General features: G+C 52.9%; 1 protein-coding gene across 2 annotated transcripts in view; it reads right to left on the reverse strand.

Annotated features, from left to right (window-relative positions):
- The window catches only part of SORCS2 (sortilin related VPS10 domain containing receptor 2), a 551,814-nt gene that overhangs the window by 460,649 nt on the left and 66,404 nt on the right, over positions 1 to 24,761 (reverse strand). The window lies entirely within an intron of this gene.

Raw genomic sequence — 24,761 nt, forward strand, 5'->3', positions numbered from 1 at the left:
GTGGGCTCAGGTTCAAATCCAGGCTCTGCTCCTTAGGCTTTGAGACCTCAGGCCAGCGACGTGGGCTCCCCCAGCCTCGGCCGTAAAGGAGGTGAGTGATGCCCGCCTCCCTGGGTCCGGAGCAGAGATGGTCGTGCCTGCACAGCCGTGCTCCAGCACACAGGCAGAGACATGACCCGAGGCCTCTGACCCTCCCGGCGCGATGGAAAGCCGTTACAGGAGATCAGAGGTTGGGCTTCCCTGGTGGCGCAGTGGTTGAGAGTCCGCCTGCCGATGCAGGGGACACAGGTTCGTGCCCCGGTCCGGGAAGATCCCACGTGCCACGGAGCGGCTGGGCCCGTGAGCCATGGCCGCTGAGCCTGCGCGTCCGGAGCCTGTGCTCCGCAATGGGAGAGGCCACAGCAGTGAGAGGCCCGCGTGCCGCAAAAAAAAAAAAAAAAAAAAGATGAGAGGCCCCTGGGCTGGGGATGGGAGGGGGTTGCAGGGGAGCTTCAGACCTGCCACAGCTGCGATTTCTCACCCTGGTAGTTTGAAAACACAGCTCCAAAAGCTAATTTTGCTCCCATGGCCTATGTTCCCTCCCCTGAACCTGGACAGGCTTGTGGCAGGTTGGTGGTGGAGGTGACACTTTGTGACTTCCAAGGCTGCGTCCCAAAACGCCACGGGGCCTCCACTTCTCTGCAGGAGCCCCGCAGTGGGGCCCAGGACAGCCACGCGCGCACTCCACTGCTCTGAGGCCACTGTGCCAAGAGGAAGCTCAAACTGGTGGATGGGCAAAGCCCTGAGAACCCTGAGAGCTCGTGAAGAAAGGGGCGTCTACACCGACCCCAGGAACCCCCTCCAGCCCCCAACTGTGGGAGCTCAAGCCGAGGCTGCCCTGCTTGACAGACTGGGACCACAGGGGGGTGCCAGGGTCTCTGCCGCTTCCCAGGACTGGACCCAGCACACACATGGTTCCATCCTGACAACTGCCAGGCTGGCTGAGTTCAAACAACTAAGAGGAGAAAAGAGGAAGAGTTCAGGAAACAATGCAACAAGTATCCCTGCCGTGCTCTGTGTCTGGCCAAAGGCTGTTGTCAGTATTCCTTTCCATTCAACAGTGGTTGTGGCCCATTCTTAGCCAAGAGCAGTGCTGCACAAAGATGAAGATGCAGTGGTCCCTGATGTCCAGAGCTCCCGGTCCAGCAGGCCAGACCCAGACACCCAGGAACCATAATGACGGTTGGGTATGACCCAACAATGATAAAACTGTGTGTGCAGCAAAGCACCGGTGTGAGCAATCAGTGTGACTCTGTCCAGGGGAATCAGGAAAGGCTTCATAGAGAAGGCAATACCTCGTTAGGGTTTTGAAGGATGAACAGGAGTCTGCCAACATATTTTATATAATTGGATCCTATCCTCAATCACTCCCTCTTCCTCCCTCTCCCCTCCCTCACCCACCTTCTTTGAAGCATTTTATGGGACATAACATTTGCACATCACTCCTCCATCACTAAGGTGGAGGGAAGACTGGTCTGTTTACCATCATGTAGACGAAACACCCAAGCAAAGAGGGCAAATGTCTTCCCTAAATAAAATGCATAATGAAGCTCAGAATCCTCGGATCGGCCCATGTGGCCCCCAGCAAGCTGGTGGGACAGGTCACAGCCTCAGGACTGCCCTGGAGGGGAAGAGAGGGCAGGCAGGGGAGGGGAGGGGAAGAGGATGACCTCCAGCCCCTCCTTGATTTCATGCTTCCACCGCCCCCAGCCAGGACCACCAGGATCACGAGGTGTGGGCAGAAGAAGGAGGTGACCAAAGCAAAAGACCAAAAGGCAGGGTTTTTAAGGACAGAAAAGACAGCTGCCTAGTGCCTACGGATGCAGATCCCGTGGATCTGGGATCACAGCTCTGCCTTCCAGTCACCCCACCCCCATCACAGATTATTAAAAAGTAACTCCGAGTCGCCTGTTTGGCGCCTTAATGGTGCATCCGCCTCACACTAGAGGATTTGGCCAAAGGAGGCAGATTTAGAGGACAAAGTTAAACGCTGTCAAACCTGCCTTCCCCAGCCTGCTCAGCCGGGCTCCGGGGGCCGTGCCCTGCGGGGCTCCTGGGTCACCCGGCCAGGGCTGAGCTTCTCGGGAGCTTCCGTCCTCCCAGCAGGTGGGTCAGACTCGGCCTCCTACCCGCGGTGCCTGGGGGGGCCCTGGAAACCAGCACGCCAGGCCACCGCAGACTTTCCCAACCAGCCCAGGGGTCCACCCCCACCTCCTGTGGCAGCCACACTCTCGTTGCACATCTCGATTCATTTGCTGATACAATTACGAATAATAAGATTGAACAGCCATCGAGCTCCTACGCTGTGCCTGGGAGGTATCAGTAACCCCGCTGAACACATGAGAAAACTGAGGCCCAGAGAAATCACCCACCTCACAGCTGCTTAAGAACATGGATTCTGGAGTGAGGCGGCCAGGTTCAAATTCCAGGGCTGCCACTCAGCTGCAATTTACTTAACTCCTTTGTGCCTTGGCTCTTCTATCTGCAAATGGGGTGAGAGCAGCACCCGCCTCATGGGACTGCTGCAAGGACTGAATGAGTTCACTCATGTAAAGCCCGAGCACGGATCTGGAGCGACAAAGCACTGGGTGAGCACGTGTTGGGGGTTGGGAGACCCCAGCCCAGCCGGGCCACCCCCATCACCCCTGGAGCCCTGGTCTGCCTCCTTCCTTGGGTCCCTCACACCAGCCGGGCAGCAGCGGCTCAGATCTAGGCTGAGGGTGGGCCGAGAAGAGGCTCCCCCTGCTCTTCACAACAAGCCCCTTCTCGGTGGATCCCAACCTGCACTCCAGCAAGCCTTTCAAGCAGGGGCCTCCCAGTTCAAGAGCTTGTCTTGTCCAAGGTCACACCTGGAATCAGACACACGGCAGCCTAGCCCGACCCCCAGGCCGCCACTGCCTTCCGGGGCCGTCATCCCCCTCTCCCAGCAGGCGTGTACATACCAGCGCTCCCCAGGGGCACCTATGTTTGTGCTCAATTGCAATCCATCCATGTCTTACCACCCATCAACTCGAGTCATTTATCTGTGGCAACCAAGAGGCCCACGTGGGGGACCTCCATCTTCCCGGGACACTGGAGTGACCCCTGCCCGCTGGAGCGGCAGCTGAGAGCCACGGTCCGAGCACTGGTTGGGGGGCTGTGTGTGGGTGCATGTCCAGGGGCGCCTGGAACCTTCTCGGTAACCCAGCACCCTCCTGTGATGAGCACACCCGCCAGACCAGGCTCTGACCAATGAATGACTCCAGGAATATGCAGGTCGCTGGTGAATGGAACCAGGATGCCTTGCTGACCGGCACTCAGAACACTTCCAAACACTGAAGGAAACAGTCCGAAGGCTCAGCTATGCAAGTCATAAAAGCCTTCATTAAGTAAAGATTCCTGGATTTCTTTTTTAATCTTCCAATAAAACTTCAGCAAGACTTGGGCAGAGAGGGACTGTAGGGTAACCACAGCCACGATGAGATCACAGGAGAAACACTTCTGGGCTGGCTTCACTTCCCCAAAGTGAAGAGGCCAAACAGCCTGTAATAAGTGCAGGCCAAGGCTGACGGGTTTCACCCACGTGTGAAAATAACTGGGGATCCAGGCTCAGCGGGAGCCCAGAGGCCAGCCTCGGCAGCCACGCCCACAAGAGGCTGGAGGTTGAGTCGGGGTGCTGGGCAGGGAGAAGTGAGCGGCCGGCTTCCCGGCCTGTCCATCGCTGGGGGACCACTCAGCTTTGGACCCTCAGCTCCCTCACTCCCTCCCCCAGAAAAAGGTGTGTGTTCCAGCCATGGAGACTTTGCACAAGCTGGTCCCCACTGAACCATCCCACAGTGGGCCTCGCCGGACCATGCAGCCTCCAAGAAGCCCTTCCCAAGCCCAGCCCTTCGCAGGAAGGGACCAGAGAGCCCGTGTGACACCTGCACTTGGAGCCACACTGTGACTCTGGGTCACATCAGCGGATCTTTCCAGAAAACATCTGCATAACGGCAGCTGGTGTGTTCAAGGTTCATGACCTTTGACTAGTGACCCTTTCAGGAATTTGTCCTAGGAAACTGTCAGACACATGGATAAAGAGTTGCCTCGAAAGGTGTTGATTTGGTTAGTGATTGTCAATACCATTGTTCATAATGAAAACTGAGCTTCCTTCCAAGAATACAACTATAGGAAAACAATAAAGAAATGACAGTTCTTAAGAGGTACAAACTTCCAGTTGCAAAATAAATGTCACAGGCATGAAATGTACAGTGTGGGGAATACAGTCAGTAATTATGTAATATCTTTGAACGGTGACAGATCGAATCTAGAATTATCATGGTGATGATTTTGAAATGCACAGAAATATCCAATCACTATGTTGTATAACAGGAACTAACACAGAGTTGTAGGTCAATTATACTTCAAAAACAAGCAAACAAACTCAGAGAAGAAGAGATCAGATTTGTGGCTACCATAGGTGGGGTTAGGGGGACAGGGAATTGGATGAAGGCAGTCAAAAGGTACAAACTTCCAGTTTTAAGATAAATAAGTACTAGAGATGTAATGTACAACGTGATAAATATCATTAACACTGTTGTATGTTTCACATGAAAGTTGTTAAGAGAATAAATCCTAAGAGTTCTTACCACAAGGGAAAAAGGCGCTTTTTTTCTATTTCTTTACTGTTGTATCTATACAAGAGGACAGACGTTCACTATACTTATTGTGGTCATAATTTCACGATGTATGCAAGTCAAATCGTCACGCTGTACACCTTAAACTTATACAGCGCTGTATGTCAATTACATCTCAATAAAACTGGAAGAAAAAAATTTAATAAAGCTCTAAAACAACAACAACAAAAGAAGTGATAGTTCGTTGACTGTAGTTTTCAAAGGATTCCAACGATGGAGGAAAACGCTAACAACAACATAATGTTAAGTGTACAAAGAATTCCAAACTGTATCACCGGGTTCTAATCTTTGCTCAGAAAGGGAACGATCAAAAGGTTGGACGCTGTTATTTTCTGAGGGTTATCGGTAATTTCAGGTTTCCTTTTTCTTAGGACTTTCTTCTTGCAAGGTCTAAGATGAGCACGGGTTACATCCTTAATCTATTGTAACACGAGTCCGGATTTTCTGCTGTTCGGTGGGTCGTTGGTTTTTTTGTTTTGTTTTCTTTTGGCAGTACGCAGGCCTCTCACTGTTGTGGCCTCTCTCGTTGTGGAGCACAGGCTCCGGATGCGCAGGCTCAGTGGCCATGGCTCACGGGCCCAGCCACTCCGCAGCATGTGGGATCTTCCCGGACCGGGGCACGAACCCGTGTCCCCTGCGTCGGCAGGCGGACTCTCAACCACTGCGCCACCAGGGAAGCCCAGGTCATTGGTTTTTAATGAACTACACACCTTGGTCAATTCAGGGCTCCGGAGGTCTGAGATGTCAGCATCTGGGGGCCCCATGAGGGAGCAGGACCAAAGCAGAGGAGCCCTCCCTCCACTGTCCCGGCAGGGGTCTGCCTGAATAAGAGACAGAAGAAGCCCCTGCAGGGTAACTAGTGGATTAACTGAGGCAGAGTGGTGAAAGAAGAGCAATGGTTTTCCAGCCTCCATTTGTTTCCTCTGCAGCGAATCTCTCCAGGCCTGCCCTGTGACCACACCTGCTGTGCCTGGCCCCGCCCACCTGTGCACATCCACACCCACCTCTGCCATCCCAAGCCTCTCCAACTGTTTCCTGAGGCTCCAGCTCTCTCTAGCCACTGCCCGGGGTGCCCTTTCTCACCCCATCTGTTCTCCCTGCCTAACCACAGCACCTGCCCCCCCATCTGCTCCAGCCATGCCACCTTCTTTTTAACAGCTTTGTTGAGATAAAATTCACACACCATAAATGTGTCTATTTAAGGGGTACAAGTCAATGGTTCTTAGTGCATTCACAGAGTTGTGAAAACATCACCATATTCATTTAGAATATTTTCATCACCTCAAAAAGAAACCCCAGGGCTTCCCTGGTGGTGCAGTGGTTGAGAGTTCGCCTGCCGATGCAGGGGACACGGGTTCGTGCCCCGGTCCGGGAAGATCCCACATGCCGCGGAGCGGCTGGGCCTGTGAGCCATGGCCGCTGAGCCTGCGCGTCTGGAGCCTGTGCTCTGCAGCGGGAGAGGCCACAACAAGGAGAGGCCCGAGTACCGCCAAAAAAAAAAAAAAAAAAAGAAACCCCATACCTTTAGTTATCACTCCCCATCCCTCCATCCCTCCATCCCCCTGGCCCCTGGCAATCACTTCCCTACCTTCTGTCTCTATGGATTTGCCTATTCTGGACATTCCACACAAACGAGACCACACAATATGTGGTCTTGTGTGTCTGGCTTCCTTCACTCTGCATCGTGTTTCCAAAGTTCATCCATTCCGTGTGTCAGTACTTCATTTCTTTTAAAGGCCAAATAACATTCCATTTATGGGTATAGCACATTGCTAATACATTCATCAGTTGATGGGCATTTGGGTTGTTTCCACTTTGGGCTATTGTGAATAACGCTACAATGAACAATCACGTACACATTTCTATGTGGACACAGGTTTTTACTTCTCTTGAGTAAAAACATACATATACATATATCTAGGGGTGAGATTGCTGAGTTGCGAGGCACTGCCCTTCTTTCTGTCCCCCAAACCTGCCAAGCCCATTCCCAGCTCAGACCCTGGCCTTGCATGCAGGCTCCTAAGCCATCCCTGATCACCGCAGGTCATTGTTAGTTTGATTTTCTCCGTAGCATTTACCACCATCTGAACTTACTTTGCTGGCTTTAGGTTATGTGTCTCTCTCCTCTGATAAAATGCAAGCTCCACAAAGGGTATTTGTCTGATTTGGTCATTACTGAATCTCTACCACCTAGCACAGGGCTGGAGACTCAGACGATACTCAATGCATATGGGCTTAATTTAATGTAATTTAATTTAATTCCCCACGTCTCAGTGAAGGGCCTCCTCTTCCAGGAAGCCTGCCCTGATCCTGCCCCAGCAGCCCTGGTCACTGCTTACTTGTCCATCCGCTCACTGGACTCGGGGAGGCTGGAGGGAAGGGCTTACGTGTTTTCTTTCTCTGTCTCACACGTGCCCATGTGGCCTGGCACATAGCAGGCGCAGGTGAGTTTTGCCAGATCACGGGTCCCCCTGACACCACTCCACCTTGCGATGGTTCATACCGCTCAGAGAACTGGGTGATTTTCTCACCTGTCCCCCAATTCAATTCGCCCTCTTGCACACCTCAAATTGGAAGGACACGGAGTATAACCTCAGCCACTGAGGAAGTCCCGACCGAGTTCTCTGATCCTGCTGGCCACTGCCTGAGAGACAGCGCCCCATGGAGGGGTACAGCCCAAGAGCTCGTGGAAATCCATGCACTGGGCCCGCCCGCCGACTCCCACTCAGGACATTGGAGGTGAGTTCTGGCCTCTGTCTTTATAACAAGCTCCACCAGGAGAGTCTGATACACACCAGTTTGGAAATAAGTTTTCGAGGACATCAGTTCAGCAATCCGTGGGGAAAACATAAACAAAAAAGGTGAGGGCTTCCCTGGTGGCGCAGTGGTTGAGAGTCCGCTTGCCGATGCTGGGGACACGGGTTCGTGCCCCGGTCTGGGAGGATCCCACATGCCGCAGAGTGGCTGGGCCCATGAGCCATGGCCGCTGAGCCTGCACGTCCGGAGCCTGTGCTCCGCGATGGGAGAGGCCACAACAGTGAGAGGCCCGCGTACCGCAAAAAAAAAAAAAAGAAGGTGATATTATTTGCCCACCAGAACGTGGGGACATCTGGTCAACCCCAGGGGTGGGGAGCCGGCTCTGTCAGTGTGAAGGAGAAAGTCAACGTGATTAAGTGCTTAATTGGGCACCTCCCTGAGCTGGTACATTTGCCCACGTAAGTAATTATGATTTCTTAAACAGCTTTCTGCTTATTAAAGCCTTCTTTCCTCTCTCTGACAAATCAGTGGGGCTTTGCTTCGTTTTGGAAAATCATTCCTTTTTTAAAAAACTGTGTGGGTGCTGCTTAACTAATCATTTACTTTCTATAGCAACTTGGAAACAAACTGAATGTGCAGTGTGCTGAAATCATTTCTTGGAAGGTTCACGCAAGCTCACCCCCTAAATCCCTTCCCACTGCACAGTACCCAGCAAGCACTTGGGAAGGGACTAAGAACAGCAGTGTCTGAGCACCAGCCTGGGGAGGGCACCCCACAGCGCTGGACACAGCATAAGGGCACCTCCCCTCTGAGCCAGGCAGCAGCCCTAGCCCTTGCCTGAATCAATCCCACCCACTGAAATGAACACTGAGCAGATAGATATGTCCAGAAAATCAGTTTGAAGGGACACGGACATGTAGGCCTGCCTGAGACACACCCACGGCCCCACTTGGGTGTAGGAATCAGGAAAGCAGGCCCCTTCCTTTTCTTCTTCCTCTCCTCCATCCATGTATTTCTATACTCCAATTATTTTCTGAGGTCCTACTATGCACCAAGCCTTAACTTAGGTATTAGGGTGCAGAGGTGAATTGGAGGCCCCTGTTCCAACACTGCACCCTCCAGTGGTGGAAGGTCACACCAACACCAATATGTACTACACACCAGGAGAGCATGACCCGGTCTCCTCTCATCCCGAGCCTCCGCCTCTGCTTCAGGAGCTGGGAAAACAGCACGGAGCTGGCCCTCCTCACTCCAGGGCAGCCTCCCCACATCAGGGCTGCAGCCAGGGCTTGATGACAAAGCCAGACTCAGAATCTGCAGCCTCAGCCCAACGCCAGCGATGCTAAGCCCGCTGGGCTGGGTGGCCAGTACCAGCTGCTGTTTTAATGCCGTGAATGCTTTTCATGGAACTAGTACTAAAATCCATTCCACAAATCTCTGGCTTCTTACACCGAGTGAGCCAAACACTCCTTTATTTTCACACGGACACGGAGACGTGACTCTGAGGCCGCGTGGTGGCCCCTGAGGGGCCTGGGCTGGGGCTGCTCCTGGCTCCACATCGGGGTCCCATCTGTCCTGCAGGGCCTCCCGCGTGCCCGCCAAGTTCCCAACCCGTGACAGCAGTTCTCAAACATGGCTGCAGGTTAGAATCATCCAGGTGCCCAGGCCTCACCCCAGTCCCACGAAACCAGGCTCCCTGGAGTGGGGCCCAGGCAGCAGAAACTCTAAAGCCAAGTTAGGGACCCCCGGATCCGGAGGACTTCGGCACCTGGGACACCTCAAACTCAGCGTGGCCCCGAAGTCTGACACTGTCCCACGTGGCACATCAAACTCAACGCGGCCCCAAAGTCTGACACCGTCCCTGTATTCAGGAAACTATTTCTGATAGAGACAGAAAAACAGACAGACAGACATGCAGACAAAAAGATAAATCAAATAGAGTTTTCACAGTGTAATTAAGGAAAAGGGTGGAGACTAAAAGAACACGTTTAAGGAGACTGATGGGAAGTCTTTGCTGAAAAGATCCCCAAAGTGAGACGGAGGGAATCGCGGGAACACGGAGGCTGAGGTGGGGAGGGCCTGGCATGTTCCAGAAGCTGAAAGAACAGGGCTCTACAGAGTGCAGAGGGCAGGGTGAGTGGAGGCCAGGCAAAGAGTCTGGATTTTATCCCAAGAACAGTGGGAAGCCCCAGGATGGCTGTCCACATGCAAACGTGGGTGGAAGGATGCGTATTAGAAACAAGACATGACATCCCCATCAGGATCCATTGTCACAATATTAAAGAGTTGCCTTCTCAACCTTTATTGTCAAATTCCCACCAGCTTCAGAGACTTGAAAACACACATGGAGTATGGAATCAACCATTAGTTAAATACAGGAAAGGTATCAAATCATTTTTAAATTCCCTAATCTCCTATTTCCATCCCATATGCCGAGCAGAAATAGAGAAAAAGAATACGCATTATGTTTAACAAGGCACAGCGTTTTAAATGTCTTTAATCTCTGGAGAGAGGAATTATTTCAGTGGGCTGAAGCCGATACCTATAATTAATATCTATGAAAAGTTGAACCCAAGAAAAAACTTTTTCAGGCTAAAAACCCTCATGTGATTTCTAGGTAATTAACAGTTTGGTCTCCACCACGGTAAAAATAGGCTTCCACCTGAAACTAATTCCCTTCTTGGCTACCAAGGCCATTCTTTGAGTGATGGAGGAGAAGAAAGCTATTTGAATCCATTTACGCAGCACAAATAGGAAGTGACACCTGGTCGAATGGGAGGTGAGCCGGCCAAGTGCAATTTGGAGCACAGAATCTCCTTGTTTGGGTTTCTTTCACTGTTTAGCACAACCTTCTACTTCAGCCAAGTCCGACGGCTCACAAACCTCCGAAGATGAGCTTCTGCTTCTGGAGGGGCCCTCCTGAGTCCTGGCCCATCCAGTGGCTCAGCCCACCCTGGCCATTCACCCTGGTCTGCAGGGAGAGCTCCACATCACACGTGGGGCAGCCAGGCCACCAAGAGGTACGATGGTCCACCCAAGGTCACAGATAACCAGCAGACGGCACAGGCCTGGGACCCTGTTGCCCAAGTTCACCATGACCCCAGCTCAGCTTAGCTGTCCCTTCTCCAGGGCTCTCAACTGTCCCCCAGATCCCTCAACCCTCGCCACCCTAAAATCCAGGCATCCATTCAAGACCCCGGCCCTGCAGAAGGAGCCGCCCACCCCACCGCCTCGAGGCTTCCTTTCCTGCTTATTCTTTAGCCACTGGGTGCTTTGCCGTTTCATCCATTTGTGCACTGTTGTCACACACACATCCACACACAACTAAACAATAAGTAACTTGAAAGTAGAAGGCACAGGCCTTGGGCACTTTTGTTGTGGGTATGAGGGCCACACCCTTTCACCCACCCCAAGGGATCCGCCTTCTGTTTGCAAATGTTCAACAAATATTTGCTGATTCGGTATCATTCAAAGTGGGCCATGGGACCTCCCTGGCGGTCTAGTGGTTAGGACTCCGTGTTTTCACTGCTGAGGATGCCGGTTCAATCCCTGGTCAGGGAACTAAGATCCCGTAAGCCGCGCAGCGTGGCCAAATTAAAAAGAAAAAAAACAAAGTTGGCCAAATTTTAACTCCAAGCGGCTTAAAAACCTTCACCTTAAGTAAAAGCATGCAGACTCAGGCCCCTGGTAGGGGCTGTTTGTCCCATGGACCCCCAAGCAGGTCTACAGGCAGAAGGACGGACCCAAGAGGCCAAGAAGCAGCCAAGTCAGTTAAATGCGCTTTAAAAATAACTTTCATTTACCTGCAACTCACTACAACTCTTCCACTCGCTCGTCTGTTCCACAAACATTCACTAAGACCCGCTATGCCCGAGGGCTCTGGCACCTGCAAGGCCGTGGGGTCCTCGGGCCCCAGGCGGGGCCATGGTGTCCCGGGGAGATGAGAGAGGGCACAGCATTATGGTCTTGAGTGTGAGCTCTGATGGGGGCAAAGCAGGGGAGGCCAGCAGTTAGGAGCCCAGGCTGGAAGGTTCCAGGTTGAGGAGACGCAGTCACAGGGGCAAAGGCCAAGAGAGAAGGGGAGGGAGGGAGCTGAGAACAGTCGGTGGCAGCTGCAGCATAAAGGCCAGGCAAGGCTGGTGAGAGAAGAGGGTGGTGACAGGCTGATAACAGCCCCCAAAGATGCCCACGTCCTAATGCCCAGAACTGGTACCTATGCTACCTCGTAAGGGATTTTGCAGATGTGATGAGGGATCCTGAGATGGGCAGGTTGCCCTGGACTATCCAGGTGGGCCCACTGTACTCACGAGGGTCCTTGTAAGAGGGAGGCGGACTGGACTTCAGCCCGATGAGGCTGACTGTGGACTTCTGACCTCCAGAACTGTAAGAAAATACATCTGTGCTGTTCTCAGCCACCAAGTTTGTGTTGTTTGTTACAGCAGCCAAAGGAGGAATCAGTGCAGAGAAACGTGGCCTTGGGAGAATGGCCCTAGCCACAGACCCCACCCGTCTGTCCACCATTGCTGGCCCCAGGTGGACCAGTCCTGGGCTGGGTTTCCATTGGGGGCGGTGCTCACCATTCACAAAGACAAGGCAAGCTGATCTCGCCTTCGCCTCTGCTTTCTAATGTATGCCTTCACCTGACAGCAAAGCTGGGGTCACTCAGCGGTGCTGTGCATCACCCTGCTTTCCCTGAAGCTCACGAGTCAACAAGACTCACAGCCCAGAAAGCCAACCAGCAAAGACAGACATCCTTCGCGTCCATCCGGACGACACACCCAGCTTGCAGCACCGCCTTCTAACACCACCTCAACTCGGTGCTGACCTCAGCTGCTCTCAGCAAGCCCAGACACCCTGGAATGTGCCGTCCCGGGAAGGGGGTGAGCCTCCCATCACTGGAAAGATCCCAGCTGGGACTCGGTGGCCTCTGAGCACCCTGGAAACTCTGAGACCTCTGAGTTCACCCCGGGACTCCTCCTTGGCAGCCATCCTGCGCACATTAGGTGCCCACGTGGCATCTGCTGAATAAATCTGCCCCGAGGGCCTTCCCACCCAACAGCTGTCCTTTCGGTAGAAGAAGCTGACTTCCTTCTCAAAGACAAGCGGAGACCCATCTGTGATTCACCTTCTCCCACGAGTCCTGTCAGACACCCAGGGCTGGAGAATGGAGGCAAAGACACCAAAACAAAGACTCGCAGCCAACTTCCTGCCAGAGGGGAGCCAAGCCCTGCCCACGGCTTGCTCACCGCAGGGAACTTCTCCCTGCAGCTCAGGGTAGAGACGGGAAATAAAAGGCTGGGAAGGCTGCTGCAGCAACCCCAATCCCTGGAGGCTCATCCAGGGCTGCTCGGGCATCTGAGAGCCTTTCCCAGGGTCCCCCCGCCAGGCCCGCTGGGTCTCCATCTGGAAAGGGCCCTGGCCCGGGACCCTGCAGACCTGGTCTAGCCCCACTCTGCCACCCGCAGCTTTGGACTCTGTTCAAACCACTCGACTTCCCAGGGCCTCAGTTTTCTCATCTGTAAAATAAGGCCACGGGGCTCTGAGATGCCTTACGACACCCACAGCCCTGCTTGAACTCAGTGGCTCTTGACTTCTTTGGGTTGAGATTTTGGCAGCACAGGGATGGAGAGACTCAAATCACGGCCGAATGACGGGAGCGCGGGGCCCCTCGGATCCAGGCCAGGATGACCACACCAGACATGGCCCACTTCCCTGACCGAATCTGTCCATGTCACCATCTGAGAGGGCTGCCTCCAGCCTGCCTGGGCTGTCCTGTGGTCCACGTCCAGGGCGCCAAGACCTCGGGTGTCCCAGGAAACGCCTGCTCCTGCCCGGGGTGGCATTGGCTGCCCCCTGCACTTCACCCCACGTCCAGCCACCGCCACTAGGCCCCAGTGGACCTACGGTGTGCACTGACCAAAAGACAGCACAGGTAGCCCGCAAAGGAGCATCCAGGCCAGCGTGAGATGCAGTGAGTGACACATACCAGGAGTCTCCTCTACTCTGAGCTATGTGGACGTGGGCATGGACCCTGGCAGAGCCAAGGGGCTCTGGCCAACAGGCCTGGGGCTTCACCGCTCAGCACACCATAAAAAGCAGAAGTGTGGGGCTGTCTTGGCCTTGACCATGTGGAAACCACGCAGCCCATAACTGACCCCTCTGGGAGTACAGGGCATTGGGGGAGGGAGTGGGGTGTCATCGGCGGCCATGGGTATTCTCCCAACGTGGGAGGATGACCCTCCAACGACAAAGCCAGGAAAGACGCGAAGCCGCTGCTGGGCCCCCAACTCACGACAATGCCCTCTGCAGGGTCCTACCCAAAACTATGCTCTCGGTCTAGTCTGAGTAGGTCCAGGGTTGGGGCCCTGGCCTGATAATCAGCATGTCAGCCCTCTGGCCGAGACGATGGGTCAGGGTGGGCATGTGACCCATGCCGGCCAGTGGGTCTCTGTTCTGGACTTCCATTGGGAAGCACTGGCAGACAGCAGCATTCTCTAGCCTCAGGTTCTCAGGGAGCCGTGACCCAGGTGGGCTGTCGAAGAAGGAGGCCAACACACAGGGAAGCTGAGCACAGAGACAGAGACACAGGCTGAGGGACAAAGGCTGAGAGACTGCACCTGGGGCCCCTGGAGCCAACCACACCTGAAGCCAGAACCCTGGACTTTCCGGACCTGTGAGCCTACAAGTCCACTTTTTCACTTAGGCTAGTTGGAGTCAGGTTTCTGTGACTTGTGACCAAGCATCTTGCTTAACACACCCCCTTCTGTGCACAGCCTTACAGAAGCCATGGGAATGGCGGGAAATAAGAACACACACCACACCCTTCAGTAACCTTAGACCGAACCAGGAAGACCTGACCAATCGGCCCAAACACACCAGGTGGGGACACAGGGTGTGACCAATACTGCCCATTAGAGGCTGGGGGAGAGGAAGACCCCGGAGGGCCGAGTGACAGGAGCCAGCTCTCACTCCTGGGCCCCCTGCACTCTGTGCTTTCTTTTCCTTCCACAAGAATTCCTCTCCCCGCTGGGGGGACGGGAACTCCACCAGGGCAGCCACGGAGTTTCAGGGCACTAAAGGAGATTTAACCACACATACTGCTGGGAACGTTCTTGAAAGAATTAGACAGAAACAGACACCAGATAATGTTCATTATATACTTGCACTGCTATAAAAAATGGACATTACATTTTCCTCCAGGTGGAGCAAGAATAAAAGGGACTAAGGATTAGCTGACAGAGTCTTCGCCACTCGCCCAGGCCCCCTCTACCTCATCACACCCACTTCCCTCCTAATGATCTGGGGACGTGTATGCACTTGGTAGATGATCCACGCCTGCTAAAAGGCACCATGACATACAAAGTAACCTATCTACAAAACAGAAACAGACTCACAGACATAGACAACAGACCTGTGGTTGCCAAGGCAGGGGAGGGATGGACTGGGAGTTTGGGGTTGATAGATGCAAACAATTACATGTAAAATGGATAAACAGGGCTTCCCTGGTGGCGCAGTGGTTGAGAGTCCACCTGCCGACGCAGGGGACACGGGTTCGTGCCCCGGTCCGGGAAGATCCCACATACCGCCGAGCGGCTGGGCCCGTGAGCCATGGCCACTGAGCCTGCGCGTCCAGAGCCTGTGCTCCACAAAGGGAGAGGCCACAACAGTGAGAGCCCCGCGTACCGCAAAAAAAAAAAAAAAGTTAGAAAGATACACTGTCTATAGTAAATATTCACAAGTGATTGTTGCTGCTGTGCTTACTATCCTATTAAAGGTGTAAAATCCATAAAACACTTTAAGTTCAAAATTAAATATGAATTTTTACCTTTAAAAAAAATAAAATAAAATAAATAAAATAAAATGGATAAACAACAAGGTCCTATTGTAGAGCACAGGGAGCTATACTGAATATCCTGTGATAAACCATAATGGAAAAGAATATAATAAAAGAATGTCTCTATGTGTATAACTGAGTCACTCTGCTGTACAGCAGAAAGTAACACAGCATTGTAAATCAACTATATTTCAATTAAAAATTTATTTTTAATTAAAAAAAACAAAGAGGGCTTTCACTAGTTAGAATTTCTGTTGTCTCTTTGTTAAAACTCTGGGAACTTTATTTGATTTCTTTGATATAGCACAGATGAAAAACAAACAAACAAAAATAAAAGGCACCATGACAAATGTTAGGTAAGTGACCCTCCCAGTGTCACCGCCTGGCTCCTCCCAGGGACCCTCCCTTCTGGGTTCTCCTTCCCCCACCCCACCCCAAATTCCCAAACTCACCAAGCTGCAACAACGGGCCCGGGCTTTGCCCTGCTGTTCCCACTACCTGGATGCCCTCCTTCCTCCCACCCTCCTTTCCTGGCCACCACCTCTGGGAAGCCTTCCCAGATTTCTCCAGGAAGGGAAGTTCAGGGGGAAGTTTTGTTCCCTGCAGTAGGATGAAGACTCAAAGTCAGAATTTATTGACTTCAAGAAAAAATGCAAACACATGAAATTTCTTGCACAGTGAGTTTGTGGCCCCGACTCAGCCCTGCTGTAAACTTTCAGGCGTTCTGAGGAGCAGAGGGAGCTCCTGGAAGAGCCCTGTGGGCACCGAGGTGCTGGCAGCTAGCAGGCCACCACCACCTCCCCCAAAATGCCTCTCTCGTAGGCTCAGGAATGGCTGATGCCCCTCAGCAGGTGGCAGACCCTTGTACCCCCTTTCTGGAATAAGAGGGGTGCCAGGCTCCGTGGGGTCTTGACTGGGAGAGGACAGGCGGCCCTGAGCACCACAGCCACCGTCCCAGGCACCCCCAGGTCCAGAGAGGACGTCGGACAGAGAGAGGGAGGGAGTAAGCGCCAAGGACAAGGGCAGCCTGGCTGCTTTCTCTGAGCGCTCCCCACTGCAGCCCTGCACAGCACTGCCCAGGTCAGCCTCCAGACCTCCTGGAAATGCCACCCCCTCCTTGGGACCCCTCCCTGACCACTAGCTCAAACGGGCCTTTGCTTCCCCTACCCCAGTTACAGAACCCATCACCTGTGCCTTCCTCCACAGCATCCCTCCCACCTGCCCCTGCCCTTGTGTCCCCAGGTCATCAGGTCATTGTCTGCCCCTCTCACCAGGCAGGGACCATGCTTCATCCTGGCCACGTCACCCCTTCCACCTGGCAGAGGGTCTGGCCCATAACTCAGTATCAATGAACGAATCAACCACTGCAAAAGCCTCTCTGAAACACTCTGGGGCAAATGCAAACTCAGGCCAAACCCCCATGGGCATCAACAAAAGCTCTGGATTCGCTGGTGAGTGGGGTCATCTGGAGCTCTGCCCTCCTCCATTGCGCTGAAAACAAGCTGAAGATGGCATCGGGGTGAGTTAAGAGGGATGGCAAACACCAGACTAGAAACGCTGACCTGTGAGTTTGGGATCACCCGCACGTCAGGCCAGCTGCCACAGTTAGGGAGTTCTGCCTGCCCCGTACCCAAACACGCAACCCATCAGGGACCGAGCTTACCCACAGCATCCCAGCAGAGGGGCACGTCCCGGCGCCTCCAGCCAGCCTCACTGCTGGCGGGCCACCTTCCAGCGGGGAAGGTCCAAGGGCTTCCTACCGAGCAGGGGCATCTGGCCCAATGGTCCACACAGGCCCCCCCCAGTCCTCCCACCCACCCCAGGATGGGCCAGCCAAGCCCAGAAGGATGGGGTGGCATGGAGGGGCCGAGCAGAAGCTGGCCGCCCAGCATGGAGCCGAGCCCTAACACGCACCGGCCTTCAGTTCACAAGGCCCGAGTGGGCCTCGTCACCCGTTTTAGGATGAGAAAGACAAAGCTCCACAGGATTAGGAGCTGGCCAGGGCCACATGTGGCCGAGAGGTGACAGAGCAGAGTGGACACCCCGGTGGAGGGCGGTGGGCGTGAAGAGGGCCTGAGTGTGGTCGGGGGCAGGTGGGTGAGGCAGACAGGACCACCCTCCAGGCTCTGCCAGTCCCAAGCCAGGGCAGGGGAGCCAGGCGGCTCGCAGACCCAGCCAGCATCTCGGAGCTCCTTCCCGTGCTCACGAGACCCAGACTGGGGCACGGCTGCAGGCTCATCCAAGAGACTAGAGAAGATTCATCCCCACAGAGGACCCCGGGGACCCTGAGGGAGACACAGCACGGCAATCCCAGCCCGGGGGTCCTGCTCGGCCCCAACTGAGGCAGAGAGGGGACAGAACCACAGCCTCTCATCCTTATAAAAGGCTGCGTGGGCCCTGCTCGCGGGCTGCGGGGCTCAGGGGATAACGCTGCACGGGCTCTGCACTGGGCACAGGGCAGGCAGGGCTGGGGCCCCATCACGTGACAGGAGCCTCAGCCAGAGCCCCGCCTCCGGTCCCCTCCCACCAAGACCCTGCCCTGGCGATAATTCCCCATCACTCCAGTGGACAGCGTCGCTTGGATATGCTCCAGAAAACAGGACTCCCAGGAGCCCTGGAGAACTGAGGGCAATCCGCTTCCTTCCCCCATGTGCCATGTGAATGGCCCCCAGCCCCACCCCTCTCCCAGGTCAGAGGTCAAGGTGGCCAGCACCAAAGTCGGCCAAGTCTCCACATCCCAGAAGAGTGAGGTGCCAGGTCAGGCAGGGCAGGGCAAGGCCACCTCAGTGTCCAGGGTCAGTCTGCTTGCTCCCCTGTGCCAGGGAGGGCACATGTGACTGTAGGGCCGGCTCCCCTCCCTGGGACAGGGGAAGCTGCGGGATCTTGGGGAAGCAAGTCCCAAAGGGCCCTTCCCGCCAGACCCCACCCGGAAGGCCATGGGTTTCGGGTTTTCCCTTGGCTGCCTGCCGGGCCTCTGCTCCGTGAGATGGAAAGAAAGTCTGACTTGACCTTAGGAGGTGAGCATTCCAGGCGATAATTCGTATCAGGAAACTTGCAAAAAATAACATACGTCAACGAGAAATACTCCCTTTAAAAGTGGGCTCTTGGAGCCAACACTGCTTGGCTTGACTCTGCTTTAGCAAACTACTCAGGAAATGGGACGAAAATGGAACCACATAGAACTCCATGGTGGATGCCACCCCCAGCACATCAGCGGGGCCCTGGCCAGATGCTGGGGTGAGCTCCGAGCCCACGCATCCCTCAGCCCCTCAGGGTGTAAGGGGAGGGTGCAAGCAGGCAGCCACAGCCTCCAAAGGTGGCACTTTCTCAAGCTTTAAAAAGGTAACATGCTGGGACTTCCCTGGTGGTCCAGTGGCTCCCAATGCAAGGGGCCTGGGTTCGATCCCTGGTCAGGAAACTAGATCCCCCATGCCACAGCTAAAGATTCCACACGTGGCAACGAAGATCCCACATGCCACAACTAAGACCCGGCACAGCCAAATAAATAAATAAATAAATAAATATTTTTTTTAAGGTAACTTGCTGATGCGACTTTAAAGAAAAGACAGAGGCAAACACAGAACGAAGGTGACAAGGACCAAAACCATTTTCAGGGGCTCCCCCCACCCCAGGGCTGATATCAGAAGCTGGTTATCCCCGTGAGGCTGGCCCAGAGGAAACGCTCAACGCAGGTCTGATGGATGGATGAACGAGTGACCAAGCGAGTGACACTTAGAAAGACACCCATCAGAAAGCCAACCTTCCCAGTTTCCCCCAAGGTGGCCCTCCAGGAAAGCTCCTCCGTGTTTAAACCCACCCAAATTTGCTTATCTTTGTTGAAAAGCTGAGCCAACCATCTCCTGGGTGCTGTGTTTTGTTTTATGTGAATGAAATGAGGCTGGGAGCAGAGAAGCGATTTAAAAGCGCCAACTTAATTTTGGGACTGATGCTCTCTCCCCACTAAGCACCCTGGCTCCTGGTTGACCCACCCCAGCCAAAGGGCAGAGGCCCAGGCAGGGGGAGGCACAGGGCGCCGTGGCCTGGCTGCACGGCCACTGCTGCCAGTCGAAGCTTCTGGGCAGAAAGTTTTGGGCAAGAAGCAGTCTCTCCATCTCCCCCAAAGTGCTCTTCCCTACAGGGAAGGCTCAGGATCCTCACTGAACACAGGTGGGGACAAATTAGTGCTTTACAGAGCTTCAGAGGTCACATGGGGAGCAGGCAACTGAACAGGGAGGCCAGCCCTGTCACCCATCGGCCATGGGGTCCTTCCCAGATCCTCTGCAGAGAAGGAGGTGGGCCGGGCCTCTGAACTGATAGCCCTTCAGGACCAATGAGCCCCTTCTATCCTACTCGTCTGGTAAGTTGCCAATGTTTACTGAGCATCTGCTAAGCACCTACCACTGGGAGACAGCAGAGAACAGACAGACCAAAGCTCTGCCCTCCCGGGGTCCACACCCTTAGGGGCCTGGGGGAGACAGGACACTGGGACAGGCACTGGGGTGGGGGGGTGGAGAAGAGAATCATCCCCACGGGGTGCGTCTGTCCCCTCTCTTTCCCAGGAGCCACGTCCTACCTGGCATTACCTTCACTTCTATTCACTTCACTTCTACTCACCTGTGATTCCCCGCCAGCTCTTCTGGGACCACAGAATCCAGGGACCCATGAACTTGGGTGGAGAAACAAGAACTTGGTTTATTTTCACCAACTCCAACTGAAATTGGGTGTTTCCTTCATCATGAAGTAGGCAACAAGTCACAATGTTGTCATTAGTACCTGGGACTTTTTCACCAACAGAAATCACAGGTGTTTTCCCGGGCACGTTGACAGCTGTTGCCGACCCCGAAATATCGTTTACGTTCATCACAACTTCAAAACTGTGGTACTTACCACACTTGCTGCTAACTCTTGTTGATGTGTTACTAAAGAAATTAGTTTTAATATTCTGGTAACTTTATTGCCATAGAATTTATTTTTTAATAATCATCCTTTAATCCTATCTATTTTATGTTATGCTGGTTATAAATACTACATTCTGAGAAACTTCATGGGCTTCTCCAGACTTGGGGTGGGGGGAGTCTATGGCACAGAAAGAGCTGAGAACCCCTGTGCCAGGATGGGGGGGGTCCTTGGAGCCGGGAAGCCCCTCCACGTGTGTCCCGGGGCAGCCCGTGGTGTGACACCCAGCAAGGCACCCAGCAGCCACCTCAAACGACTGAGAGAGAACGGCTGCAGAAATTAAATAAAAACCCCGAAGCCCCTCAACGGTCAAGTGATAAATCAGAACATAAACTTGGATGGGGTGAAGCAGTATCGATGGGAATAAATTGAGAAAAACATAAGATTTTTTATTGAGTGTTTCATTTTTACGGAGTGAAAATTGAATTATTTAACTGGTCAATGAGCTTGTCAATAGGGAAAAGGGCCTAAAAGCAGGGAGGAAGTGAAATGCATGTGAACCTGAAATACAAACGGCAGGAGCTCCAGAACACGCCCCCCTGGACCATTTCCTACTCCCCCGCAGGCCCCCCCACCGCCAGACCAGTCAGCCTATTTCTGACTTTCCAACGTTGATAGATCTGGATGTCCTGGGCTCCAAGCAACAGCCCCTCCCCTTGCGTCACACATAGCAGAATGGGGGGTTATCAGAAGAAACCAGAAACAACACCACTCCCACCCACTGTACTGTCTCCCTGCTGTGTCCTTTCCAGGTATGGGATTGGCCCTTAGTGCTGTGAATATTTCTCCCCCAAAACCACAGGGCGACAGATTTCTTTGGGGATTGCAACCATGCAACTAATTAGCAAGTGGGCAAAAACTCAAAGCAGACACAAGAATGATGTCTGCTATAGTTAAGACCTCAGGCTCAATCCAAAAACTAACACAGAATTCCATAATCCCACTTCTGAGTATACACCCAGAAGAGGAGAAAGCAGGGATTTGAACAGACATTTGTACCCCAATGTCCACAGCAGCATTGTTCACAATAGCCCAGAGATGGGAGCAGCCCAAGTGTCCACGGATGAATGAACAAGAAAACAAATATGGTCCATCCACACAGTGAAATGTGATTCAGCTTTAAAAAGGAAGGCAATTCTGACACAGGCTACAACATGGATGAAGCTCAAGGATATTATGCCCAGTGACATAAGCCAGTCACATAAGGACAAACACTGTATCACTCCACTTATATAAGGTCCCTAGAAAAAACAGCCAAATCCACAAACAGAAGTAGAATGGTGGTTTGCAGGGAAAGGGGAAGACAGACAGGAGGCGATGGGGGGCTACTGTTTAATGGGGACAGAGTTTCCATCTGGGAAGATGAAAAAGTTCTGGAGATGGACGGTGGTGATGGTTGCGTAACAATGTGAATGTACTTCATGCCACTCAACTGTACACTTAAAATGGTTAAGAGAGTAAATTTTATTTGTATTTTATCACCATTAAAAAATAACAATAAAGAAAAAAGAGTAAAAATATTTCTTGCACTAAAAAAATAGCACTCAGGGACTTCCCTGGTGGCACAGTGGTTGATAATCTGCCTGCCAAGGCAGGGGACACAGTTTCGAGCCCTGGTCCGGGAAGATCCCACATGTCACGGAGCAACTAAGCCCACATGCCACAACTACTGAGCCTGTGCTCTAGAGCCCGCGAGCCACAACTATTGAGCCCACGTGCCACAACTACTGAAGCCCGTGTGCCTAGAGCCCGTGCTCCGCAATGAGAAGCCCGCACACCGCAACGAAGAGTAGCCCCTACTCGCCACAACTAGAGAAAAGCCCGCAGGCAGCAACGAAGACCCAACGTAGGCAAAAACAAATAAATAAATAAATTTATTTAAAAAAAAATAGCACTCCGGCTCAAGAGTGAAGAACGAAATCACATCTCAGACCCTTTTTAGCTGTGTGACTTTGGGCAAGTCCCCTGGATGCTGTGAACCTTTCTTTTCTCGTCTGTAAAATGAATATAATAATCGTATCTATTTTTTTAGGACTGTCTCCAGGACTAAATGAGTTAATGCCTGTGATGAGCTCGGCACAGCCATGGACACAGAAAAGGGGACTGTAAATTATTAACTTCATTATTACTAATCAGAAGCAATATGTAAATAATGAGAAATTGTTATTATAAGATAAAATTACCTCCGAAGGAGAAGCAGGGAGGCGATCCTAAATGCCATCTCTGCAGCTAAGGCCTGGAAGATGGTATCTCTACCTCTGACGCCTCAGAAATATGCACGGCACAGAAAGCTCATAAAGAGCCCTTTCTGAATTAAAAGTGATCTGAATAGAAGCAGCCACACTTGGCCTGGCTCTTTTCTTACTTTAATTTGAACTTAATTTATCTCTGAGCATCAGGAAACGGCGTCATGCAAGAGATGTGCCCTGTCGGAGTCAAGGAGAGCTCAACATTGCAGGAAATTATCTGCTTTTGCAAGAACATCACGAAGGAAGGAGGGTGCTGTTATTTTAAGATCTTCGAGCTGGTGTGAGAAGAAACTAATTAAATGATTGTAATTTTCTGTGCAAATGCAGTAGCTTGACTACTGCAGAGATGCAAAATAAGAAGGAACTTTTCCACCTCAAAAGAACATCGGAGTCTTAATTTTTTTTTCTTTCCGGTTCTCCAGTGAGAGCTCACATTCAAGTACTCCTATTAAACGTTTAAAACAACAAACAGAGCTTAAGCGGGACAAAGATGATGCGCACACTGTGTGCTCTGGGAAGTGTCCTGGAATCACGGGGCTGGAGTAGAAACGGTTTTGTTGCTGCCCTCAGTGGGCTGCCTGTCAGTCGCCAGCTCACAGCGAGACTGGGAACAGGTTGCAAGAGTCTGTGCTCTGCAACCCACCGGAGCAGGTCAGGGATGGCTGCACCGTGGGAACCCGCGTGGAGCAGAAGCGGGGTCTTCGCCATCCCCACCATCCACTGGGCAGAACCGGAAGGGCCACGGGTGCATGTTTCCATGGCAGTTCTATGCCCAGCATCCAAGCTCACATCCAGAATGAGGCTTTCAAAGGGCTCCCACAGCAAGAGCAGGCTGGGGACAGACCCACATGCATGCTTCACCCTCCAGATGCTGGGATGGAGACCTTGTCGTGAGCACGACGAGAGCCAGAGTTCCCCTGCTCCCTGAGCTTCCACACCTGGGCACACGCTGGCCAGGAACAGGGCTGCAGTAACAGCTGGCTTCACGGGTCATCACATCCCTCCGTACTCCATAAAGCACCCGTGCAAACTCGGGAATTAGGAGCGCGAGGGCGAAACGGGCCATTGGTAAGAATCTATAAATAACTCACTCTTTGGATGCTAAAAAAAAAAAAAAGAAAAATGAGGAAGCTCCCAAACAGAAGGCAGTTTACAAGCTCGCCCTCCGGGTCTTCCCAAAATGGAAACGCTCAGGGATGCTCAGCGTGTTGCCAGCGCATGTTCTCATGGCTCCAGCTCTGCACTCCCACAGTGTCATCCTTGGGGGCTTAGCCTGCCTCTGACAAATTATAATAAAGTAACATGTTAAAACAACAGGAACTCTAAAGAAGGCCTATGCAAGCACTGGGCTGCCTTCTAATCTGAAGGGGCGTGCAGAAGAATGAAGTTAATTTATGACCTCTTTAAAACACTCTCAGGAACCCTCATGCAACCACAAATTAAATAGCCACTTCATTAAAGTAAAAGTAGATTTGTGCAATGTGTTCGGGAACATTATTAACAGGGCTGTTTTTATGCCTTTGAGCCAAGCTTCTTGATTGATGGACCTGTTCTTTCTCTGCCTGGTGCTCCGGGCTTTTCAGGACCCCAGGCCTCTCCCTCAGCCTGCAGAGTCTCGCCATCCCAACCTCCTCCTCAGCCCAGGTGACACTGACTCTACCCACCCTTCAGAGCTGCTCGATCATCACCTCCTCCAGGAAGTCCTCTCTGACCTCCCCAGCACAGATCCTTAAAGCACCAGAATTCTGTAATGAATTCCTGTCCAGTCCCAATGTCCTGCCAGGACAGGGGCCATGAGTGATTTCACTTGTCACTGTACCCCGGTACCTAACAGACCCTCTTAGAAAGCAGCTGCTTTGAAGGCTAATATGAGGTCTCTTCTCACCTGGGGCTCTCAAACTTTGTGTGATCTCTCCAGGCACAGACAGAATGCAGAAGACCCTAGGTGGTCCTGGGCACAGGGCAAGCATACCCCCAAGTACAACACTGCCGCCTTGCATGCCAAGACTTCCCCAGGCTCTGCCCACAGAGCAGACGTGTCCACTGAGCATCACCTGTCCCACAACACACGCTGCCCTCGCTCTCTCATCATTCTTGGTCCAGCCGCCAGGCCCAGGGTCCCCGACAGGTGGCACAGCTGGCTTCCTGACAACAAATGTGACAGGCACTCAGTGCTGGTCACAGCATCCTGTGACCTCTGTCTGCCTCTGTCCCTCTCTGGGTGGCCACTGGCCGCCCTTGGTGAAGCTGCCACGACAGAGAAGTGCTTCA

This window comes from Mesoplodon mirus (genome assembly GCF_964341445.2).
Source record: "Mesoplodon mirus genome assembly, chromosome: 2".
Taxonomy (NCBI): domain Eukaryota; kingdom Metazoa; phylum Chordata; class Mammalia; order Artiodactyla; family Ziphiidae; genus Mesoplodon; species Mesoplodon mirus.